This window comes from Crinia signifera, unplaced genomic scaffold (assembly GCF_055691185.1).
Source record: "Crinia signifera unplaced genomic scaffold, ASM5569118v1 HAP2_SCAFFOLD_229, whole genome shotgun sequence".
Taxonomy (NCBI): Eukaryota; Metazoa; Chordata; class Amphibia; order Anura; family Myobatrachidae; genus Crinia; species Crinia signifera.
Genome location: NW_028142122.1, coordinates 96325 through 104351, shown reverse-complemented (window position 1 = coordinate 104351; position 8027 = coordinate 96325).

The following is an 8027-nucleotide window of genomic DNA, read 5'->3' as shown; positions in this document are numbered from 1 at the left end:
TTCGGTTTCCTTTTTTTAATTAAGCCGCGTCTGCTCCGTTTTTTGTTTAAAAGGGGTCTGCACCATGTCGGAAGTCGTATTGCCCGCTTCCGTTTATTTTTAGCCGCCCCTTTCCTGGCATAGATTAAACCTGATCCATCTTGCTTCGCTTGATTTGCGTCGTGTATTTTGCTCACAACCGCCGCTGTGGCTTGTCCGATGACGTCTTTCGCGATGTTGCGTGCTGCATTCTTCACGTGGGGCTTTGCTATCGCTAGCCCTCTTCGGAAAAGCGGTACCGCTTTTCTGAACAGGCTTCGAAAAATTCCACCTAAACCGCACCCGTACATATACGCGCTGCCGTGAAAACCGGGTAATCCATTACCGGCCTGTGTTTTATAATATTGCGCGTAGAGCCCCGGGTCCCCATAATTTTTAACGGCCACCATTGTCTTTAATAAAATTCGGATTTGCGGCGTCTGAAATGTAGTTTCACGTTCGCTTTCCCAAACTTGAATGACATGTTTTCGTTCTGATCATTCTTTATCTCTATGGCTATAGTGTCAAAATGTGTCTTGCACAACGGAACATAATCGGGCTTCTCATACCGTATAGTGACCATCTCGTTGTTACGGCCCTTTATTTCAACGGTGCGCAACAACGGGACATAACTATCACCGACCCTCTGATGTTCGATAATATCTGTGTACACGAAGAGCGTATATTGCCCTCCGCTGATGTCGGCGCACGGTTTTAAAAACTTAGTTTTCGGGTATAACCCCAGTATTCTCGACAATTTAGGACCGGCTGTGATGTTGTACATCGCCTTGTTGTCGATGATTATCTCTCGTTCAAGCGGATCGTACAATAGTTTTAAACCATCCAGTTTATGTCGGTCAATTTCAGCGTTGAAAGAAAACAGTAACGCCCCGATGGTTTCATAAAACCCCGGTTTAACGCAAACCCTCGTTGATGTACCGCTCGTCCCATCCCACTTTGTTATTTTCAACACACAATCACGCACATCGATTGTATTCCAGGTGTGTGGGTATTGTATTTCTGTAAGAGCTACTTCCCAATCTCCACTTAAGTCTATCGGCCTTGCTAACTTTGTGGTATAGTCAGAAATCTTATTTTGTGGAAATGTATCGGCTGAGGCGTTACTCGGCAATGTTATGTAGAAGGGTTTGTCATCCATCTTCCTCTTTGTTTATATATCTTTTATCTCCGATGCAGCGACCCAACTGTTAAATTTTGTGGGGTATCCACGCCACTTGACTAATACGTGTTTCCTCCCTCTAACCGTCTTATTTTTTAAAATCTTCTCCACTTTGTAAATCCTATTATAGTTTTTCGGTATACTTTGAAGTTCTTCGGGGTAAAAACTACCAGTTATAGCCTCCCCGTAGAGATCCTCCAACGTGTAAAGCGGCTTAAGTCCTTTAGTGTTCACGCCGCGTATTACAAATATTTCCTCAGAAAAACTCTGTTCGTAACCTTTCTGAAATATATCCTTATATTTTGAGATACGAACGTGGTCCCCGACCGCTAAACAAGCCTTTGTTTTCTTACTTCTAAAGTAATCGCCATATATCGTCTTGAAGACATCCAGCGCATTAGAGCCATCAACCTCATTCGGAGCTCGCTTAATCGTTCTATGGTATGTGTTATTATAACTGGTAATGAACGCTTGTAAAACGTCTATATATCGGTATGTATTATTCGCCGTGAAATATCGCCACATTCGTGTTTTTAAAGTCCTATTGAAGCGTTCTATAACGGCGGCTTTCACATCATTATTGGTTGTGAAATGTTGTATACCGTATTTTTCTAACAACTTTTTTAGGACTTTGTTTAGAAACTCTTTACCATTATCGGTTTGTAGTTTCCTCGGTACGTCCCCCTGTTGGAATAATTTTTCAAAAGCCTTAGCGACAGTCGTCGCGCTCTTAGCAGTCAGACTTTCAGCCCAGGCCCTCTTACTGAATATATCGATGACGGTTAGTATATATTTTAGGCCGTCGTTGTGCTTTGCCAGATCTATGAGCGATACCAAATCACATTGCCACTGTTGATTTATATCCGATACGCATATCATATTCCTTTTATAGTTTTTTCTAGCCGGTTTGTGCAATGTGTACGCGTCTTGCTCTTGTAACCATTTTCTCACATCGGATCTTTTAAATTTATTTTTCAAAGCTTTATAATATTTATCAAAACCGCAAAAACTCCCCGGCTTTAATACGTTATAATAACTGGCTTTCAGCCGGCTGTTTTGATGATCGGCGTTGCGCGACATCCTACACAAATCAAATTTGATATAAAACAAGATCTACATTTCTACGAATTATATATCTGTTGTATACCATATTTTTCTAACAACTTTTTTAGCATTATGTTTAGAAATTCTTCCACCTGATTAAGATATCGCGTACTTTATATATGTGTTATTTCACATAACCAATATCAGTGTATGAAGTTACAGTATCAAACCAATTATATTTTAATACGGGGGTTAATATTATTTATACCACTTTGATATCAAACGTGATACGGGCTTATCAAGATTGATATCAAATTGGTATAAATGGGGGCGTGGACATCCTGTATAAAAGGGGCGTGGACCTGTCAAAACCAATTAGTTTGAAGAAAAAGTGTGCCTTATCTACTTCTATACTCTGAATGGTATTCTGGGCTTCTGGACCCAAAGGGGCGGGGCCTAACGAATTTAAACCCCCAAAGCTATTTCAATGGGTTTAGGGGCTTCTAGGCAAAAGGGGCGAAGCTAAAAGTATCTCAACCCTCAGCCATGTCATGGTCTATACTCTGAATGGTATTATGGGCTTCTGGACCCAAAGGGGCGGGGCCTAACGAATTTAAACCCCCAAAGCTATTTCAATGGGTTTAGGGGCTTCTAGGCAAAAGGGGCGTGGCCAAAAGTATATCAACCCTCAGCCATGCCATGGTTTATACTCTGAATGGTATTCTTGGCTTCTGGACCCAAAGGGGGCGGGGCCTAACGAATTTAAACCCTTAATGATATTTCAATGAGTTTAGGGGCTTCTAGGCAAAAGGGGCGTGGCCAAAAGTATCTCAACCCTCAGCCATGTCATGGTCTATACTCTGAACGGTATTCTGGGCTTCTGGACCCAAAGGGGCGGGGCCTAACGAATTTAAACCCTTAATGCTATTCCAATGGGTTTAGGGGCTTCTAGGCAAAAGGGGCGTGGCTAAAAGTATCTCAACCCTCAGTCATGTCATGGTATATACTCTGAATGGTATTATGGGCTTCTGGACCCAAAGGGGCGGGGCCTAACGAATTTAAACCCCCAATGCTATTTCAATGGGTTTAGGGGCTTCTAGACAAAAGGGGCGTGGCCAAAAGTATCTCAACCCTCAGCCATGTCATGGTCTATACTATGAATGGTATTCTGGGCTTCTGGACCCAAAGGGGCGGAGCCTAACGAATTTAAACCCTTAATGCTATTTCAATGGGTTTAGGGGCTTCTAGGCAAAAGGGGCGTGGCCAAAAGAATCTCAACCCTCAGCCATTTCATGATCTATACTCTGAATGGTATTCTGGGCTTCTGGACCCAAAGGGGCGGGGCCTAACGAATTTAAACCCTTAATGCTATTTCAATGGGTTTAGGGGCTTCTAGGCAAAAGGGGCGTGGCCAAAAGTATCTCAACCCTCAGCCATGTCATGATCTATACTCTGAATGGTATTCTGGGCTTCTGGACCCAAAGGGGCGGGGCCTAACGAATTTAAACCCTTAATGATATTTCAATGGGTTTAGGGGCTTCTAGGCAAAAGGGGTGTGGCCAAAAGTATCTCAACCCTCAGCCATGTCATGGTCTATACTCTGAATGGTATTCTGGGCTTCTGGACCCAAAGGGGCGGGGCCTAACGAATTTAAACCCTTAATGCTATTTCAATGGGTTTAGGGGCTTCTAGGCAAAAGGGGCGTGGCCAAAAGTATCTCAACCCTCAGCCATGTCATGATCTATACTCTGAATGGTATTCTGGGCTTCTGGACCCAAAGGGGCGGGGCCTAACGAATTTAAACCCCCAAAGCTATTTCAATGGGTTTAGGGGCTTCTAGGCAAAAGGGGCGAAGCTAAAAGTATCTCAACCCTCAGCCATGTCATGGTCTATACTCTGAATGGTATTATGGGCTTCTGGACCCAAAGGGGCGGGGCCTAACGAATTTAAACCCCCAAAGCTATTTCAATGGGTTTAGGGGCTTCTAGGCAAAAGGGGCGTGGCCAAAAGTATATCAACCCTCAGCCATGCCATGGTTTATACTCTGAATGGTATTCTTGGCTTCTGGACCCAAAGGGGGCGGGGCCTAACGAATTTAAACCCTTAATGATATTTCAATGAGTTTAGGGGCTTCTAGGCAAAAGGGGCGTGGCCAAAAGTATCTCAACCCTCAGCCATGTCATGGTCTATACTCTGAACGGTATTCTGGGCTTCTGGACCCAAAGGGGCGGGGCCTAACGAATTTAAACCCTTAATGCTATTCCAATGGGTTTAGGGGCTTCTAGGCAAAAGGGGCGTGGCTAAAAGTATCTCAACCCTCAGCCATGTCATGGTATATACTCTGAATGGTATTATGGGCTTCTGGACCCAAAGGGGCGGGGCCTAACGAATTTAAACCCTTAATGCTATTTCAATGGGTTTAGGGGCTTTTAGGCAAAAGGGGCGTGTCCAAAAGTATCTCAACCCTCAGCCATGTCATGGTCTATACTCTGAATGGTATTATGGGCTTCTGGACCAAAAGGGGCGGGGCCTAACGAATTTAAACCCCCAATGCTATTTCAATGGGTTTAGGGGCTTCTAGGCAAAAGGGGCGTGGCCAAAAGTATCTCAAACCTCAGCCATGTCATGATCTATACTCCGAATGGTATTCTGGGCTTCTGGACCCAAAGGGGCGGGGCCTAACGAATTTAAACCCTTAATGCTATTTCAATGGGTTTAGGGTCTTCTAGGCAAAAGGGGCGTGGCCAAAAGAATCTCAACCCTCAGCCATGTCATGATCTATACTCTGAATGGTATTATGGGCTTCTGGACCCAAAAGGGGGGGCCTAACGAATTTAAACCCTTAATGCTATTTCAATGGGTTTAGGGGCTTCTAGGCAAAAGGGGCGTGGCCAAAAGTATCTCAAACCTCAGCCATGTCATGATCTATACTCTGAATGGTATTCTGGGCTCCTGGACCCAAAGGGGCGGGGCCTAACGAATTTAAACCCTTAATGCTATTTCAATGGGTTTAGGGGCTTCTAGGCAAAAGGGGCGTGGCCAAAAGAATCTCAACCCTCAGCCATGTCATGATCTATACTCTGAATGGTATTCTGGGCTTCTGGACCCAAAGGGGCGGGGCCTAACGAATTTAAACCCCCAAAGCTATTTCAATGGGTTTAGGGGCTTCTAGGCAAAAGGGGCGAAGCTAAAAGTATCTCAACCCTCAGCCATGTCATGGTCTATACTCTGAATGGTATTATGGGCTTCTGGACCCAAAGGGGCGGGGCCTAACGAATTTAAACCCCCAAAGCTATTTCAATGGGTTTAGGGGCTTCTAGGCAAAAGGGGCGTGGCCAAAAGTATCTCAACCCTCAGCCATGTCATGGTCTATACTCTGAATGGTATTCTGGGCTTCTGGACCCAAAGGGGCGGGGCCTAACGAATTTAAACCCTTAATGCTATTCCAATGGGTTTAGGGGCTTCTAGGCAAAAGGGGCGTGGCTAAAAGTATCTCAACCCTCAGCCATGTCATGGTATATACTCTGAATGGTATTATGGGCTTCTGGACCCAAAGGGGCGGGGCCTAACGAATTTAAACCCTTAATGCTATTTCAATGGGTTTAGGGGCTTCTAGGCAAAAGGGGCGTGGCCAAAAGTATCTCAACCCTCAGCCATGTCATGATCTATACTCTGAATGGTATTCTGGGCTTCTGGACCCAAAGGGGCGGGGCCTAACGAATTTAAACCCCCAAAGCTATTTCAATGGGTTTAGGGGCTTCTAGGCAAAAGGGGCGAAGCTAAAAGTATCTCAACCCTCAGCCATGTCATGGTCTATACTCTGAATGGTATTATGGGCTTCTGGACCCAAAGGGGCGGGGCCTAACGAATTTAAACCCCCAAAGCTATTTCAATGGGTTTAGGGGCTTCTAGGCAAAAGGGGAGTGGCCAAAAGTATATCAACCCTCAGCCATGCCATGGTTTATACTCTGAATGGTATTCTTGGCTTCTGGACCCAAAGGGGGCGGGGCCTAACGAATTTAAACCCTTAATGATATTTCAATGAGTTTAGGGGCTTCTAGGCAAAAGGGGCGTGGCCAAAAGTATCTCAACCCTCAGCCATGTCATGGTCTATACTCTGAACGGTATTCTGGGCTTCTGGACCCAAAGGGGCGGGGCCTAACGAATTTAAACCCTTAATGCTATTCCAATGGGTTTAGGGGCTTCTAGGCAAAAGGGGCGTGGCTAAAAGTATCTCAACCCTCAGCCATGTCATGGTATATACTCTGAATGGTATTATGGGCTTCTGGACCCAAAGGGGCGGGGCCTAACGAATTTAAACCCTTAATGCTATTTCAATGGGTTTAGGGGCTTTTAGGCAAAAGGGGCGTGTCCAAAAGTATCTCAACCCTCAGCCATGTCATGGTCTATACTCTGAATGGTATTATGGGCTTCTGGACCCAAAGGGGCGGGGCCTAACGAATTTAAACCCCCAATGCTATTTCAATGGGTTTAGGGGCTTCTAGGCAAAAGGGGCGTGGCCAAAAGTATCTCAAACCTCAGCCATGTCATGATCTATACTCCGAATGGTATTCTGGGCTTCTGGACCCAAAGGGGCGGGGCCTAACGAATTTAAACCCTTAATGCTATTTCAATGGGTTTAGGGTCTTCTAGGCAAAAGGGGCGTGGCCAAAATAATCTCAACCCTCAGCCATGTCATGATCTATACTCTGAATGGTATTATGGGCTTCTGGACCCAAAGGGGCGGGGCCTAACGAATTTAAACCCCCAAAGCTATTTCAATGGGTTTAGGGTCTTCTAGGCAAAAGGGGCGTGTCCAAAAGTATCTCAACCCTCAGCCATGTCATGGTCTATACTCTGAATGGTATTATGGGATTCTGGACCCAAAGGGGCGGGGCCTAACTAATTTAAACCCCCAATGCTATTTCAATGGGTTTAGGGGCTTCTAGGCAAAAGGGGCGTGGCCAAAAGTATCTCAACCCTCAGCCATGTCATGGTCTATACTCTGAATGGTATTCTGGGCTTCTGGACCCAAAGGGGCGGGGCCTAACGAATTTAAACCCTTAATGCTATTTCAATGGGTTTAGGGGCTTCTAGGCAAAAGGGGCGTGGCCAAAAGAATCTCAACCCTCAGCCATGTCATGATCTATACTCTGAATGGTATTCTGGGCTTCTGGACCTAAAGGGGCGGGGCCTAACGAATTTAAACCCTTAATGCTATTTCAATGGGTTTAGGGGCTTCTAGGCAAAAGGGGCGAAGCTAAAAGTATATCAACCCTCAGCCATGTCATGGTCTATACTCTGAATGGTATTATGGGCTTCTGGACCCAAAGGGGCGGGGCCTAACGAATTTAAACCCCCAAAGCTATTTCAATGGGTTTAGGGGCTTCTAGGCAAAAGGGGCGTGGCCAAAAGTATATCAACCGTCAGCCATGCCATGGTCTATACTCTGAATGGTATTCTGGGCTTCTGGACCCAAAGGGGGCGGGGCCTAACGAATTTAAACCCTTAATGATATTTCAATGAGTTTAGGGGCTTCTAGGCAAAAGGGGCGTGGCCAAAAGTATCTCAACCCTCAGCCATGTCATGGTCTATACTCTGAATGGTATTCTGGGCTTCTGGACCCAAAGGGGCGGGGCCTAACGAATTTAAACCCTTAATGCTATTCCAATGGGTTTAGGGGCTTCTAGGCAAAAGGGGCGTGGCTAAAAGTATCTCAACCCTCAGCCATGTCATGGTATATACTCTGAATGGTATTATGGGCTTCTGGACCCAAAGGGGCGGG